This window comes from Ambystoma mexicanum, chromosome 2p, assembly GCF_040938575.1.
Source record: "Ambystoma mexicanum isolate Mex_15411 chromosome 2p, UKY_AmexF1_1, whole genome shotgun sequence".
NCBI lineage: Eukaryota > Metazoa > Chordata > Amphibia > Caudata > Ambystomatidae > Ambystoma > Ambystoma mexicanum.
The window spans coordinates 342,260,278-342,278,550 of record NC_090923.1 but is presented as its reverse complement, the minus strand read 5'-3'; the positions used below and the strand labels follow the sequence as shown (position 1 = coordinate 342,278,550).

Genomic DNA, 18,273 nt, shown 5'->3' with positions numbered 1-18,273 from the left:
GGTGTACATGTAGCCTATCATGAAAATACGCAATACAGACATATGTCTGTTACCCTAGAAATGGGATTTCTAGGAGGAAAAATCCAAATGGCGCCATTTGTAATTCCCTTAATGTATGTCATTTGCTAAATAAATATGTGAAGGTTTATTCTTCAATATATCAGTTTTGGTTTGAATATGTTATTGTGACAGCAATCTTTGAAATAGTTAGTGTCTAGGATTAAACAAAACGATGCAAAGCGATATCTTCCTTGTGTTTTACTACGCTCGTGAAAATGACCGTCATTTAAAAGGCATATGCCATTCATGTTTTACTGTAGGCAGAAGATATTGCCACAGTAGATAGCTGCACTGATGGGATTGATGAACGGGTGCAGAGCTGAGTTCTCCCATGAATGGCTGCACTGTCCTGGCTCGGTGAGGTGCACCTGCCTCGGTCTCAGCACATCATGAGGAGAACCCGCGGCAGTTATGCAGATCCGATGACCTCCAGCTGATGATTTCCAGCTGACTTGGTGTGAGTGATCGGCATACATGCCAACATTCTGTGACCAAAAATCTAAAGGAATCTAAAAGTTTCAAAAATAGTCAGGCGAGTTGGTAATGATAGGAATAGGGCGCATCAGCAGCCCATTGTCATTGAATGAGCCTGCCGCCGCGGGTGCATTCAATGACAATGAGGCGCCTGCCGCGCCTTCTGCCACCTCGCCAGCTCTGGGGAGCCCTTGAAAGACTCCCCCTGAGCTGGCGTGGTGGGGGGCTAATGGCGCCTTTTATCAAAGGCACCCGCGGCAGAGGAGCGCATTAAGCCCGCCGCATGGATGCCTTTTACATCAAAAGCCTGCATGCTGCGCCTTCTCCCGCTACGCCAGCTCGGGGGAGCCCTTGAAAGACTCCCCCGAGCTGGCGTGGTGGGGGGCAATGGCGTCTTTTGTCAAAGGCAACCGCGGCGGAGGACGCATTTAGCCCACTGCCGTGGGCGCCTTTTACATCAAAAGCCTTCATGCCGCGCCTTCTCCTGCTACGCCAGCTTGGGGGAGCCCTTGAAAGACTCCCCCGAGCTGGCGTGGCTAAAAAACTAAATGTAAAAGAAATATATATATATATATATATATATATATATATATATATATATATATATATATATAAAAAAAACACATGTAAATTGAGGGTTGTAACACTACAAAAAACCCCCTACAAAACATGCCAAAAGTATTCCCAGCACTCAAGACCAAAACACCTTCTTACAAAATGCTTCGTTTTTATTCTTTATAAAAACAAACAACCAACTGTGCAAATGTGCAAAAAAGGGTAGGTATAAGTCAGAAACCTCCCCATGGCAAGCAGGTTAAACAACACTCACCCCCCAGGGTGGAAAAATCGCCACGCGTTCCGCCTGGATCTACCAAGCTTCCTCAGGCTGATCAAACTCCACATCCGTGTAAACACATCCCATTTAAAACTTAAGGAAAGCAACTCGAAAGCATACTAGGAGACAGTATGTTTTTGAGAGTGGGCGCTTTACGGTATGTCACATTGGGAGCCGCATCTAGTACCTTCTTAAGATCGGGATCTGTCAGGAGCACATTCCAGTGTTTTTTCATAATTAATTTGACATTAGTGGCTTGGTGATTAAACCCTGTTATAAATCTTATCTTCTCTGATTTCTTTCTAGTTTGAATTCCAAATAGATCCGTTCTTTTCGGAATTTCTGCTTTTTTAAAGCAGTTTGTAATTATGTGTTTATTGTAGCCTCGCTCGACAAACCTTCTACCAATCTGCTTGGCTTCTGTCTGGTAATCTGATTCTTTACTACATGCTCTTTTTGCTCTCAGGAACTCCCCATCGCATTTCAAAATGGCATTTAGTTTATGGCCAGTGCGCTGTGTTCATAGTGAACACAATGACTATGTAGTCATTCCATCATGGCGGCCCGCTCTATACACTTTTCAATGCGGCATTAAGCGATCACATGATCGGAGATAATGAGAGGGGGGAGGAGCTGCCCGCTCGAGTTGCTTTCCTTAAGTTTTAAATGGGATGTGTTTACACGGATGTGGAGTTTGATCAGCCTGAGGAAGCTTGGTAGATCCAGGCGGAACGCGTGGCGATTTTTCCACCCTGGGGGGTGAGTGTTGTTTAACCTGCTTGCCATGGGGAGGTTTCTGACTTATACCTACCCTTTTTTGCACATTTGCACAGTTGGTTGTTTGTTTTTATAAAGAATAAAAACGAAGCATTTTGTAAGAAGGTGTTTTGGTCTTGAGTGCTGGGAATACTTTTGGCATGTTTTGTAGGGGGTTTTTTGTAGTGTTACAACCCTCAATTTACATGTGTTTTTTATACGTTAAGGAGCCCAGCCAAAGCGGCAGTGCACTAAATTTGGCTAATTTGTTTTTACATATATATATATATATATATATATATGTTCAGTGAAAAAACTTTGTTAAAAGAGACGTTATGGTTAAGTTGCGCTACTAAAAACCTATCAAATTCAGTAAAAAAAACTTTGTTAATGGGACGTTATGGTTCAAAGTAAAACCGAAAAACCCCTGAAATTCGGCAGTTATGGTAAGATAAGCAACCATAACTCGCGCCACCGTGCACTGCTAACACTAACACCCAGGACATCAAAGATGACATCACAAATGTCATTGATGACATCACTGATGACATCACATGTGCATTTACTTTTCATGAAAACTCTGTAGGAGGGATTCTTATAATGTTGACCAAAAAGTGTCAAGGATCATTTGAATAAATATCATGAGCTAATTAGTGCATTAAGCAATGCATTGATATAAATAGCATTCTATTATGAAGTTCTATCCAGTATACTAAGCAACTCATGCAGAAACTTAGGCAGTGTGTGCAGTATACATGATGAAGGTGCAATATTCATAATCTTGCCATGTAGAATAATGAAATGATAACTGCTTTCTTATTAGAGTTTTGCGTACTGTGAAACATGTAATAAGTAGCTAATAAAACCCACTTAATACATAATTACACTTAATACAGACAAAACACAAAGAGACAGCAACACATATAAATATGAGTATATACAGGGACAGAGAAGTAAGCAAAAAAGCAGAAGTAGTAGCAGAAAGAGTTCATAACGTAACTGATTATCTTTATGCAGAGAAATGATTGCTCTGTTTCAAAGCTGCTACTTACTGTATGTATGTGTATGAAATGATGTCTGTGAACCCTAAGGAAAGGAGTGTGAGTACAATGTATACAAATATGAGCATATACAGGGAAGGTATAGTAATAAAAATAAAACTGAGATGAGAAATGAGAAATGCTGATAACTCTAATGATTATCTTCATGCACAGAAAGGATTGCTCTCTTTCAAGCCTGTGTCTTCCGCTATATATACGTTTCATATGATATGACTTGACCCTAAGTCTACAAATATAGTACCTTTTCAATTTTTACTTCCTGACTGTTACTGAAGAAAACTATGTGGCTTAGATATGTCAGTAAAGGAAAAAAAGGGAGAGCCAGCCATGTGATGTCATCCGTGATGTCATCAATGACATTTGTGATGTCATCTTTGATGTCCTGGGTGTTAGTGTTAGCAGTGCACAGTGGCCCGAGTTATGGTAGCTTATCTTACCATAACTGCTGAATTTCAGGGGTTTTCGGTTTTACTTTGAACCATAACGTCCCTTTAACAAAGTTTTTTTTACTGAATTTGATAGGTTTTTAGTAGCGCAACTTAACCATAACGTCCCTTTAATAAAGTTTTTTTACTGAATTTCATATGTTTTTTTGTAGCACAACTTAACCATAATATCCCTGACTTTATATACATGTAACATAGAACATACTGAGCCCCTAGCTAGTGATTTTGATGTCCGCGGACTACCATGATGTCCGCAGACATATCGAAAATCTGAGCGTGGTGAATGTAAATTTAAATAGTGTGCCCCATTTCCCCTTTGAGGTTGGCTCTGAAAAGAGCTGTTTTATTTTGCAGATGCTTGACAGACACCTGTTATTTTGTATTTTTTTTTATTTTTCTTACTTTACTCCTAAAATCTTCACATAACCGTCTCCAAAGCAACCCTTACATTCCAAAACAGAATGGCATTTCCCATAAAAGATAAGGAAATGCCATCTTCTTTAAAATAAACAGCATTACTGGAATAAATATTTTCATTATTACAGAAGAACATACCAGCTCTAAGCATGAAGGCACACATGCCTCGGTTGATTACACTGTACGTTGCAATCAGGCACAGTGCTCCACACCACCTCCACTCCTTTAACATCAAAATTCTTTGCAACATTGAGCATACTGTTGTAAACCATGTACAAACATATCTCCAAGCACCAACACCCTGACTTTCACCACTTCTGCCATCTTCACTACACACAGTCTCTTTGAACACAAATCCACAACCTCAACATCTGATTGGCTGATCCCTACAGTCTTCTTTCCATGCTGGATTTGCTGGAAAACCCAGGATGTAGCACGCCCTGTCCGCAGACCGCATAACTCTTAGACAGCCCTTCTACCATTTCCACTTCATTCTCTGTGCCATTCCCTCATTGGATACAGCTAAGCAGGCACACAGTACGGAGAACGTCCTCAGAACACCCCCATTTTGTTTATTTTCGAACATTTCAGGACACCGCGAGTGTTCTTAGAACACTTTCAGCTTGACAACGAACAATACAGACAACGTCTTCAGGACACCCTTTGCGAACATTCCAGGACCCCACGAGTCTTCTTAGAACACTTTCAACTTGACACCGAATCCATTCTGTTTATTTACGAACATTTTAGAACAGCCGTGTTGTCCGCAGAAAAATCGAACACAACAAAAGTGTCTAGCACATAAAAAACAGAACATTGAACCTATCTCATACTCTCCCAACCTCCCCAAACACTCTTACACACCAACACACCAACACACTCCACTAAATACAATTGTGAATCCAAGTTTCACTGCGCTGTCCGCGGTCGTCCGCGAATGCAAGATGGCGGGCGCCACAGAAAATCTGACGCGCTTCACGCACCACGCCGTCCAATCAGCGAACACGTTGCATGTCCGCGGACATCACGCAAGCCCCTCGGCCAATCAGGGCACTGGCCGCGGAGCGAACCGGGAAGTCCGTCTGCGCAGCGAACGGAGATATCACTAATTTTTTTGCCTTACATTTTGGTCATTTTTAAAAAGAATTACTGGACGGATTTACACCAAATCTGCAAAAGCATGCTTTTGGGAACAAGCCCCCGCTCCTGCCGAAAATTTGGTGTAAATCCGTCCAGCGGTTTGGGCTGTAGGCATGCGCAAAGTTTTTTCCCATTATGTCTATGGGAAAAAACAAAAGTTTTGGGACCCCCCCTATAACTTTGCCCCCACTGGACCAAACCTCTCCAAACTTTGCAAGAAAATTCAGAGTGGGCCATATACTTTTGCAAAGTTTGGTGAGGATTCATCCAGAGGGAGCGAAGTTATAAGCCACCCAAAAAATGCTCTTCCTATGGAAACACCAACTTAACCATAACTACATGGACGCAACCGCATCCATGTAATATACATATTTATATATATATATATATATATATATATATATATATTTATTATTATTTTTTTTTTTTAATTCCGTATTTGTTGTCAATAAATCGGTAGGCAGTAGGACTGCTTAAAAAGCGGTATCCTACCGCCTAAATCGGTAGGATTAGCAAGTATGGATGGGTGTTAATTCCAGTCAGATCCATGAGGGAGTTCAAGATGGCGGCAGCACTGTCCTCTGGCCTGCTTGCCCCATCCCTCATTACCTCCACGTCCCTCTTCCTCATCCCAGTACTTACTTATGAGGTGTCTCACATTCCCAGGAATCATTTTCTATTTCTCTTACTCTTAGGTCCAGCCCCTCCTCCCACCCGACATGTCCCAGTTAAAATATGGCCAACCAAAGACAGGGGCTTCTCTCTAAAGGATCTGGTCCTCAGATAGCGGGGCTAGAGAGGGCAACATGGCAGAGCCTGTTGGTGGACCTCCCTGCAGAGCTCCATGAGTTTCTATGCAGGCTGGGCTCCTGGGTCCAATGGTACAAGGGACCATCATCATGGTTACCGATGTCGCTCGTTAAAATTCCAGTGCACATTTTCCATGTGTATGTAATGGCAGTGGAGGGATAAGTGGTGTTTTTTAGCATCAGTGTATTGTTGGCCATACAGAAGCACACAATGAAGCACGTTCGTTAGCACATCATCCCCTACCTCCTCACCTGAGAGACCCAGCAAGAAAAGGGCTGTGCGGTCTGACATTAGACTGTTACAGGTATTTAAGGAAGTGAGAAGGAAACCCATCGCCTCACCTCGTTCTCCTGGTTCTTCTTCCTCTTCTTCCTCCTCTGAATCCCTGAAATCTAAGGATGGAGATCAGAGAGGAATATATTTAGATAAGGCTTTATTTTTTTCACATTTTATTTTATTTTATGAAAGGGTACAACAATACAAATTCAACTGAGGACTGGTTAACGGGTGGTGCCCTAGTTCCCTTCGAGTACTCCAAACAACTCCCCAGTATTTCCCCCCCTCCCAACCATTCCTACTGCTTCCCCCACAATGAACATATCTCAAAACCCCCGACAGGTGAACACATCTGAATTTAGGTCCGTAGGGCAGCGCTCCCCCCCACTGTAAAGGCCCTCTATAATCAGTGTTGCACCCCCTCACTTCATCTGTAGTCCATCCCAGCTCTCTTCAGTCTACTCTACTGGGAAGAGCCTCATCCATCCGTCCTGCCTGCGGGTCCTGGGTCATATAACATACAGTGAAGGCATGCCAATCCCTCTCCAGTGGTCCGGCCCTTCCATGTAGCCCCGCTGTAATTCATTCCATGGTATAAATATTCTTAGCAACATTAGACCATTCCCTTTTGCTGGGTGTTTGTTCACTTTTCCATTTAGTGGCAATGCAGGCTCTAGCGCCAAGGATAAGGCCGCTGCCATTTTGGGAGTACTCCCCCTCCTCCTCCTCTAAACCAAACAGGACTAACAAGGGGGATTTATTTCTTGGTATACCATCTAGGTCTTTGATCCATCCAAGAACCTCATCCCAGAAAAATTGTACCTTCGGCATCCTCACCACATGTGGCAGTAGTCTGCCCTCTCTTCAAAGCCCCTCCAGCATGTGGGACTTGCAGTTGGGAAACATTTTCGACAGTGTGACCGGATCAAATTGCCACCTATGGAGACTTAATGGAATGATGTCTATACTGGCAGGAGACTGATGACTTAGATGCCCCTCTGCACAATCTAGTCCAGAGGGCTTCATCTATCTCCGCCCCAAAGTCTCTCGCCTACCTACCTTTCAGGTTCTCAGTGGACCCACCTCCTGCCCCAACCAAGGCCCCATACATAGCAGATATCAGCCCTCTTAATTCTCTACCCCTGTACAGCAGCGTTTCAAAGGGGGTGAGATCTCTCATTATCTTCTCCCTGACGCTCATCTCTGTGAGAGCCCTTTTTAGTTGAAGGACTAAAAACACTGAAAGTTTTCCTATGCCCAGGGCCTCCTCTAGGTCTGTTATAGTGATGAAAGCGCCCTCCCCAAAAAACGTCCCTGTCCTCTCAAGTCCGGCCTCGTACCATTTCTGAAATCTTCGTGGATTTGGTATTGTATCCCTTACTCCTGGTACCCAGAAGTGTCCCAGGTGCGAAGGCCATGCAGTAATCCCCTGCATATCCCCCCTTGTCTTGAGATGTCCCAAATGATCCCCAGAATAGGATGCTCATAAATTCTACAATTTGTTCCTGGGCACCCAATACCATTCCCCCACTGAAGCAGGGTGTAGGTAAAGGTTGTCCAAGGCCAGCCAATGTTGGTCCAATTGGGACCTGAGGTGGGGAATTAGGATTCGAAGTTGGCCTGCCTTGTAGTAAAGATTCATATCCGGGAGACCCTCTCCTCCTTTCTCCCTGGGTAAAATCATGGTTGACCGGGGAATTCTTGCCTTTTTACCCTGCCAGAGAAACCTTAAAAGGGCTCCCTTTATCTCACGAAAGAATGCATCCAGGATCCTGATTGGGAGAATTTGGAATAGGTACAGGACCCTTGGAAGGACCACCCTTTTCATGGCGTTGAGACGACCCAGCCATGACATTGTTAGCTTTTGGCATTTTGCCAGGTCGGCCTGTATTTTTTTTTTTTTTTAAATTCAAAATTTATTGATTTTATACAGATTCAACAATCACTTACATACAGAATTTGTCAATAAGATATTAGAAAAAGCATGTAAGGTGAATACCGTCTTCGTATGGCATGTATAATAATTGTTAAGAATCGAACAGTATAGCAAATAAGATCTGTAAAACCCAGTCTCACTCCGACCCCCCCCCCCCTCCCCCTCTAATACCTCCAAGTACGGGATTGAAAAACAACATGAAACAGCGAGACAGCACCAGAAAGCATCGATTACAGGTCTGATATCCGACCAGGATACATAACATGGCCCAAGGAACCGCCACAACGAGAATCATCGTTCATTATCAATATTGACACAGATCACAACAATATTCTGCACACATTGTCTTTACAAGGCATGTTTGGCTCTGAACTCATACCAGGCACTTTCGACGTCAGTAAGATCTCCGTGTAAGGCGGCAGTCAGGCATTCCATTCTATAGAGAGTTTGGGCGACCCCAAGCCACTCGGTTTTACTAGGGAGCTTGGGCCTCTTCCATAGCATAGTGAGACAGGCTCGTGCAGCCATCAATAGACCGTATACCATCCTAGGTGCTTTTACGACTTTGTCTCCCGTTTCGATCAAACCAAACAGGATAAACATTGGCTGCTGCACCCTTTCTTCATTGTCCAGGTCCCTGATCCAGCTAAGAACCTCCGACCAGTAAGTCTGGACCACTGCACACCCCCACCACATGTGCCAATAATCAGCCCGCATCCCACAACCCCTCCAACAGTATGGGCTAACCCCCTGATACATCTTGGCGAGCCTGATCGGATCATACTGCCATCTGTACAATAACTTTATAGCATGCAATTTATACTGGCAGGATATAGAGGATTTTGCAGTTCGTCTGCAGATTTGTACCCACAGTTTTTGCGAGATTTGTCTGCCCATGTCTGCTTCCCATCTGCTCTTAAGCGCCAGGGAGGGGGAAATATCGGCCTCGATCAGAGCCGAGTACATAGCACTTATCAGGCCACTCGAGCCCGTGCATCGATCTAGGATCGTTTCAAATGGGGTAAGATCTCTCTGCAATTGGTCCTTCCAGATTGACCTTGTCATTACCCCTTTGAGTCTCAAATACAGGAAGACTGAAAGCGAGCCTATACCGAGCGCCTCCTGGAGCTCCTGTATGGTTATAAAGGTTCCGTTGCGCCATAGTTGGCCCGCTCTTTCCAGCCCTGCTTGATACCATGTTTCATAGCTTCCCGGTTCTGGGATTGCATCTCGGATTCCTGGTGACCAAAGGTGTCCCAAGGGAGATGGCCATGTCGTGACGCCCACCATTCTCCTGCCGGGTTTCCATACTGCCCACAGTGTGCCCAAGATAGGGTGGGATCTGATTCTCTCACGCAATTGAGATCTGGGGACCCATAACCATTCGGACACAAAAAAAGGACGAAGGTGATAGTTATCCAGCGCTATCCACTGGGGCTCCGAACGTTGCCTAAAGTGCGGGACAAGAACCCTAAGTTGTGTCGCCCTGTAATATGTCTCCATATCCGGGAGACCTACTCCTGCGTTATCTTTGCGGAGCTGGAGTAAGGATCTCGGAATCCGTGGTCTCTGGCCCTGCCACAAGAAGGTCAAAAACAGTTTTCTCATTTCCATGAAGTATTCCGGGGGCATCTTAACGGGGAGCATCTGAAACAAATATAATATTTTAGGGAGAAAGACCATCTTTATGGCATTTAAGCGGCCCATCCAGGAGATAGTGAGCTTAGACCACCGTTGGCTATCTTTCTGTAGGGCGAGTGACAGTGGTGGGAAGTTAGCTCCATATAAGGAGTCAAGATCGCGGGTGACATTGATGCCCAAGTATCGGAGGGTAGTAAGGCTGACTTGAACTCCTAGCGGGGCAAAGCGTACGATCTCAGAGTCTCTATTTTTATCAATCGGGAGGAGGACTGACTTCCCTGTGTTGATTTTTAGGCCGGCCAGTGCACCGTATTCCTCAATTATGTTAAGCGCAGCCGGGATCGAGTCTAAGGGGTCCATCAGATGAAGCAAGATGTCATCCGCATATAGTCCCAGTTTGTACTCCCTGTCTCCCACCGTTATGCCCTTAACTCTACCGTCACTCCTCAATTTCTGCGCCAATGGTTCGAGGGACATCACAAACAGTATTGCTGACAGTGGGCAACCCTGTCTCGTTCCTCTTTCAAGGGGAAACCAGCGTGAGTATCCACCATTCACTGCCACCGACGTCGTGGGAGAGGTGTACAATGATTTAATGGCGCGGCAGAGTTTCGGTCCCAGCCCATTTGACACCAATACTCTTTCTAAAAAATCCCATGACACCCTGTCAAAAGCCTTCTCGGCATCTAACGACAGAAGAGATGGATCCCCCTTCATTCCCTGTGCTTCATGCAGTAGGTGAAGCGTTTTCCGCATGGTATCTCCGCCCTGCCTGCCAAGAACAAAGCCAACCTGATCGGAATGTATCAGTCTGGGAAGATATGTTTCGAGCCGAGCTGCAATGACTCTAGCATAGACCTTGGCATCGATGTTAAGGAGCGAGATGGGTCGATAAGAGCTACAGAATTTGGGGTCTCGACCTTCCTTAGGAATTACAGCCAGGAGGGCCTGGGAAAAGGACGGGGGGGCTCGACCCGTATCAAAGATATGGTTAAACAGGGACGCCAGGAAAGGGGCAAGAAGGGTGGAGAATGCTTTATAGAAACCTGGCGTAAATCCGTCATCCCCCGGGGCTTTCCCTATTTTCAGCCTCTTAATGGCACTCGCAACTTCATCCTCAGTGACCGGTGCATCTAGTGATTCGGCCTCCACACCTGTGAGTGTGGGAAGACGCGCTCCCTCAAGATATGCGTCTATGCTTCCTATCGAGGGAGGGGGGTCACACATGTATAAGTCTTCGTAGAAGTAGGCGAATGCCTCCTGTATGTCCTCCGGGGACGTTACAGTCGTATCTATAAGAGTGCCGTCAGTCCTCTCAATTTGATCGACCCATCTTTCCGCTTTCTGTGCACGAAGGCGAGCTGCTAGCAGAGCATCTGCTTTGTCCCCCTTCTCATAATATTTTTGCTTAAGGTACTGTAAGGTCTGGGCTGTTTTGCCAGCAATAAGTATCCTCAATTCTTCTCTGAGTTGTTTGGCTTCAGTTAGGTACCTAGGTCTATCAGCCGGGGAGGACTGCGCCAGGTTCTGAGCCACGTTAAGCCTTTCCCTGATGTCCTTCTCTATTAAGGCACGTTCCCTTTTCTTTCGGGCCCCTTCCCTTATAAGGACTCCCCTCCAAGTAGCCTTGGCTGCTTTCCACACAGTTACCTTCCCTACTTCTCCTGTATCATTAGTGGAAAAGAATTGCTCGATTTCGGTTTCAAAGGTTCCCCTAAAGACCGGATCAGCCCAGAGGGATTCATTACACCTCCATTTGGTGTTCCGGGGTGCCAGCTCATTCCAAGATATATCAATTGCAACCATGTCGTGGTCTGACCATGCGGAGGGATATACAGTGGCAGCCTGTAGCACGTGCAGAAGATCGTTGGAGAGAAAAATATAGTCGATGCGTGTGAGTGTGTCGTGGGGGAGGGAGTGAAAGGTAAAACCTCCGTCCAACGGATGCAGGTATCGCCAGCTATCAACAAGGCCATATAGGTCAAGGGTAGACTTGATGTCAGCCTCAGTTCGAGTATTGGGCGGATCTAATGCGTCGGCCCTGGTCTGTCTGTCAATGGAACTGTCCATCCATGTATTAAAGTCCCCACCCAGGACCGTGTGCCCCTTAGCCATATTAAAGACCTTTTCGGAGATTTTGTGGAGGAACCGATTTTGTCCCTGATTGGGTGCGTAAAGCGTGGCGAGAGTAATCGTTGTGCCCCCTGTGTTGCCTACAATCGTGATCACCCTACCCTCAGTGTCCGTCCATATGTCAAGAACTGTCATGCGAAGGCTTTTGCGAACCAGAATCCCCACCCCAGCCTTTTTCAGTATACCTGAGCTCCAGTAAGCGAGTCCAATCTCCCGTGACGGGATGGCCCTCTCCTCACCCCTCAGATATCTCGTTTCTTGAAGGAACAAGATGTCTATATTCGATCTCCTGAATTCCCTGGCCACCATTGATCGTTTCGTGGGAGAGTTCAAGCCTTTGACGTTAAGTGTGCAGATGCGTAATGTGTCCCTACTGCGTGTAAGTGCCATCATAAGTATGTTCAGAGGTCGTGGGCGGCCATTCCATTTGTGTCATGACACACATCCCGTCGGCTATTGCAATGTGTGGGTCAGTGTTATAAGAGCGGATCCCAGTAAATTCTGTGGAGGCCGACGACCGGGTCGTTCGGCGCGTACAGTAGACCTCAGTGTGTCCAAGGTGCATCTGCGCATCTGTTGGATCAAGATTAATGCAAACTGTGTGTTCTTCAATCACCCCCTTCCCCACCCCCCTCCCCGTCCCCAACGCATTCGGCGCCCGATTCGCCCAGGTTGACATCACCCAGCCGAACTCGGACCACCAGTGAAGACCGCAAAACAGGCGGTCCTACCATAATAAAGTCACATATATCAGTGAGCCCCCAACTTTCATGTGCACCTAACGCAAACAATAATTCAACAACAGTGTCATCAACCATCCCCCAGAAGCTGACGCAATGTGAGTATTACTCCATATCACATTCCGAGCGTCTAAGGCACACAGAGCTACGGATACCTTGCTCGTGGAGAACGTGACCTCTCACAATTTGGCCCGCAGGCCATCTATGGAAGTCGCGAAGCAAGAGGTTTATTTCTGTGCAGGAGTCTATAGAATAACTCGATCAATTCTCACATTGTTAGTGTTCCATGTCCTGGGAAGTGTTCATCTTTCTGTATTTCCTAGAGCCGGGAAACCTTTTCCTCCGGTGAGTCTTGGTTTTCCATTCGCCACCAGATTTCCCTTGATCTTCATGAGAAGAGGCACCTTCCGGCGGGCCTATCAAATCCGATATGCAGTCAATAATATCTTTCTCCGAGACAAGTCTTAATGTCGAGCCATCCCATTCGAAGGTGAGGGAGAATGGGTACCCCCATCGGTACCTGACACCCCTGTCCTTCAACATTTTCGTGATCGGAGAGCACTTTTTCCTCATTGCTAGTGTGAGGGATGACAGGTCTTGGTAGAGAGAAATGACGGAGTCCTCCAAGGACAATTGTGGGGCGTTTCTGGCCTTATCCAAGACTCGTGCTCTGTCCGCATAGTTATGGAATCGGGCCAGAACCGATCTCGGGCCGCCCAGTCTACCTCCAGCCCTATGGATTCGGTCAATTTTAGGTGCATCAATCGAGTCGTCGTTATAGAGGAGCTTCAGGATAGCGTGTAATGAGTGTTTCAGGTCCAGCTCGGTTTCACCCTCTTTCTCGGGAACACCAAAGACTCAGATGTTGTTGCGACGCTCCCTGTTTTCAAGGTCGTCGACCTTAAGACGCAATTCGTCTTCTCTGTTCGATATGTCTGCAATGCGGTGATCCATCTGCGCTTCTAGTACATTCAAAGATGTTTGGTTGTGCTCAACCTGCTCGAGCCTGTCATCCATTTTGTCTATCCTTTGTGTGATCTTATCTATCCTATTGCCAATGTCTGCTCGTATGCCCCTCATTTCAGCGAGCAAATCAGCTACGTCCGCCTTGGTCGCGGCAGCCTCGGAGCTTGCTGTTGACATCATAGAAGTCGAAAAGGACCTTGGGGATCTAGCAGTTGGTGAGAACGTATACTTCGCCAACTTAGTTCTAGGGTCCATGGGGGGTGGCACCCCGAAGCACCCAGCAGGGTAAAATGCGTCCTAGCGATCTTCTATCGATGTAACTTAGAGATATTCATGTAGGATTGCACAGCAGGGGAAGTCGAGTATGGACCTTCCAAATGGGGGGACAGCAGTCCAGTGACAGTACACGAGAGCCAGTAACCGTTCTCTTTCAAGCAGATCGCTCCAGGGAGAGAGACAAGTATGTGTCGGCGTGTCCAGCAAATACGGTGAGGTATGTGTAGGGGACCTGCGGAGGGCACATGTCCCAACAGACAGAGGCCCAGCTCCCAATCCCACGTCAGCCAGAGGAGATCCGCGGGCGTGCTGCCAGCGCGTGGTGTAGATTTTCGTGAAGAGTCCTCGTAATGTTAACTGCTTGGTATGCGGGAGTACTTGAGGAGGCACACGCCCCAACCCTTTGGGGGCCCAACCCTCAGTCTCGGTGATCCTCTGGAGTAGAGGTGGATGCGTCACGAAACCGCGTATTGCAGAAGAAATGGCGGCAGAAGATATAGTCCAGGCCGAGGGACCATCATCCACGGTGTTGCCCAAAGTGCAGGGTATCTGAATATAGACACGTTCGCTGGGGGAGAGATAACATAGGGCACTCCGGAACCCCACGTCCCCGTAAGCTGTCCCTTCTTCTCCAGTCAAGATGTGCGGGTCTTCCTCCAACCCTCCTCCCTAGTCATGCAGCCCGAGCGTGTCGCTTCTCAGACAGCGAGTGCCGTTTCCGCGACACCGGAGAGGGCTCCTTTGGAGGGTCGGTAAGGGGAAGGATTAGGGCCCGCCGCGCCACCAGGCCGAGGACAGGCCAGCAGGGACCAGCAATGGAGGGGACAACCGCCCCGTGGTGCAGGGGGGGAGGAGGGATCCACTCACCGTGCTGCGGTGGGGGCGTCGGCAAGCCCCAAGAGGGGGGGCTCCTAGTCACACAGAGCAGCAGTGCACAGCAGGTTCCGCGCGGGGCCCCAGGAACCGCGCTGGGTCAATCACAGAAGGCGGCTCTCCCCGCGTATGCTCAGGCCTGCACTGGAGGATCTACAGCTCGCACGCCGCGTCGGAGGCTTCAGCGCGCCAAAGTTGATTTCACCACGATGCCACCTCCGATTTTCTCCGGGTTTTCTCCCAGGTGGGGGGGACACCGTCCCACGCCTCTCGACCGAAAATCAGCTCTGGGGGGGGTCTCAAAGTGGGGGCTCACTGCCACTTTTCGGACCCTGTGTACGGAGCTCACACGGAGAGGCGACTCATCCGTGCGCCCCCTGGTGGCCGACCGTCGGCCTGTATTTTGGTGATAAATGGGGGTAATTGGCTTCAAACAGCGTCCTAGGGTCCCTCGTGAGATTAATGGCTAAGTATTTCAGCATGTCCAAGTTGACCTCCAACCCGAGGGGTGTAAACCTCCCAATTTCCCCATCCCTCCTCCTGTCTAGAGGGAACAGAACTGATTTGGATCTATTTACTTTTAGCCCAGCCACAGAGCCGTAGTCAAGTGCTGCCAGTATAGAGACCAGGGATTCCCTAATATGTAACAACATGTCACCTGCATATAAGGCGACCTTGTAGTCCCCCCACCCACACTGAAAATCCCACCACCCCCGGGTTATTCCTGATCCCCTGGGCAAGGGGTTCTATTGACAGGGCATAGTGTCAGGGAGAGGGGACACCCCTGTCTAGTCCCCGTCCCATTGTGAACCACCGTGAATCCCCCCGTTTACCATGACCAAGGCCATTGGGAATGCGTACACTGCCATTATGCCACAGATAAGCCTTTTCACCCATTCCAAATTTCACCAGGACTGCCCTGAGAAAGCCCCACTCCACCCGATAGAATGGGTCCCCTTCTATCTCTTGTAAAGCGTTTATCAGGTGTAATGTTTTTCTCATTGTATCCGCGCCCTGCCTCCCCTTAATAAACTCCACTTGATCCGAGTGTGTCAATTGTGGAATGCACCCTTCCAGTCTTGTGGCTAACACCCTGGTATAAAGTTTGGCATCCACATTCAGAAGGGAGATCGGGCGATATGCGGCACACCACGAGGATCTCTCAGGGCCTTGGGCATCACTGTAATGAGAACCTTGGAGAAGGACTCTGGGGCCGAGTATATGATTGAACAACTCGGTCATGAATGGGAGCAGGGGTAAACTAGCCACTGCCTTATTTCCTCTTCCTTTATAGGGGCTTCCAGTCAGTTAGTTTCCTCCTCAGACAGTCTGGACCGATTAATGGTCTCCAGGTAGGTGTCTATGTTGTGGGTCTCGCAGTTTGCTTCTGTGTCATATAGCTTCTCATAAAAGGCTGCTAAGGCCTCTGCAATCCCTACACCCGTGGGTTCCATTCCCCCATCCGCTCCTTCAATTTTAGACACCCATCTATCCGCTCGCTGGCCCCTCACCCTCGCCGCGAGTGGGGAATCTGCTTTAACCCCTACTCATAAAACATTTGTTTCAAGAATTGCAGATTACGGATAACTTTCCCCTCCTCCAAAAGTCACATTCCTCCCTATTTCCCGTCACCTCCAGTATGCATTCCTCCGGACACCCTGAGGGGTCATGTGCTTTCAGATCAAGGTGTCTTATCTCTTCCCTCAACCTCCTCTCCACTAGTGCCTTCCTCCTTGCCCCTTCCCGAATTAAAATCCCTCGCCAGGCCGCCTTGCCTGCCTTCCAAACAGTTCTCTTATTTACCTTCCCGGTGTTGTTCGTTTTCAAATATTCCACAATTTCCTTACTCATCTCAGAATGAAACACTGAGCCCCTCTAGAGGGATTCATTACACCTCCATTTTGACCCTTTGGGGGTGAGTTCCAACCATTGTATGTCCACCGTCACCATATCATGATAAGACCAGGAAATCGGCACAATCTCGGCGCCACACGCCTCTTCCCATTGGTCTCTAGACATATAAAGGTAATCTATCCTCGTATAAGTCCCGTGTGGTGGCGAGTAGAGTGTGTAAACCTGTGTTAGTGGGTGGAGGTGGTGCTATATGTCCCTTAACCCCCAGCCCCCAAGTGCGCCCTGGGACTCTCGGTGCCCAGAGCCCAGAGATTCCCGCTTCTCGTCCCTTAGCCTTAGCCTCCCGCTTCTCGTCCCTTAGCCTTAGCCTGTTCATGTCTGGGTCCGCCCATGTGTTAATGTCCCCTCCGGTGATCAGTTGCCTCGTGCTTTCCACCAATATTTTCGCCATTGTAGCTTTCAGGAATCTTATCTGTCCCTGATTAGGGGCGTAAAGTGTGGCAAGCATGAACCTTACATTCCTACCATTTCCCGAGACCAGCAAGGCCCTTCCCTCCACGTCCAACCAAACCTAGGTAACCTCCATTCTAAGTCCCTTCCCTATGAGGACACCTACCGCCGCCTTACTCAGGGGGCCGGAGCCCCAACACTCCCGACCAACCAACCCACATGGGATCCTTTTGTCATCACCCCTAGAGTACCTCGTTGCCTGGAGAAACATGACATCTAATTTTGCCCCTTTGGTGGGTGAGTTCAACCCTTTCACAATCAGGGTTCCAATTCGTAAGTTTCCCTACCAGGGCCTATTTTCCATTGATATCATCAGGTTATCCCTATCCGGGAGATCTGCTCGTTCCACCTGTGGGACCTCTGAGTTCCAACGTGAACCCTGCCAAACGAGAAATCAGCTGCAGTGAGAGCCTTTACCAGGTGCCCTCCCCATCCTCCCTCATCCCAGCCCCCTTCCCCAAGATCCCCTCCCTCCCCCCGGGCATCCGGCCCCTCCCTGTTAGCATCACCGGGCGGTGATCAAACCACCTACAGGAACACCCTCCTCCCCCCAGAGTCGAGTCTCTTCTCTTCACGTCATTTGTTCTTGATCCCCCTCCCCCCGACTTTACACCTGTAATCCCTGAAGCACTTTCTGAGCCAAAAATACATCTCCTCCTTGACCCCTTTGTCTGCCACCGTCCTACATCCATATCCCGTTCCCTTGAGGTGTGTGGGGTCTTGGGGTTTCCGATTAGTTCGCTAGTGACCCTCTGGATGTCCCGCTCCGTAACAAGCCTGCGTTAGTGCCCATCCACTTCAAACGAGATGGAGAACGGGAAACCCCACCTGTATCTGATTCCTTTTTCATTCAACCGCTTGGTGAGGGGCGAGCAAAGCCCTATTTTAGAGAGGGTGAGGGAAGACAAGTCCTGGAAGACCGTAACCCTTGCTGACCCGTACATCACTGGGCCCTTTTTCCGAGCTCTTTCCAAAACCTCGAGCTTGTTGCCGTATTTGGGAAAGCAGACAAAAACAGATCTGGGGCCTCACGTTGCCCTCCCAGCCCTATGAATCCTCTCAATCTTGG

The 18,273-nt window shown here is 48.0% G+C and overlaps 1 protein-coding gene across 1 annotated transcript in view; it reads left to right on the top strand.

Annotated features, from left to right (window-relative positions):
* Positions 1-18,273, top strand: part of DNAH12 (dynein axonemal heavy chain 12) — a 3,791,933-nt gene that overhangs the window by 3,289,616 nt on the left and 484,044 nt on the right. The gene's annotated exons all lie outside the window — the stretch shown is intronic.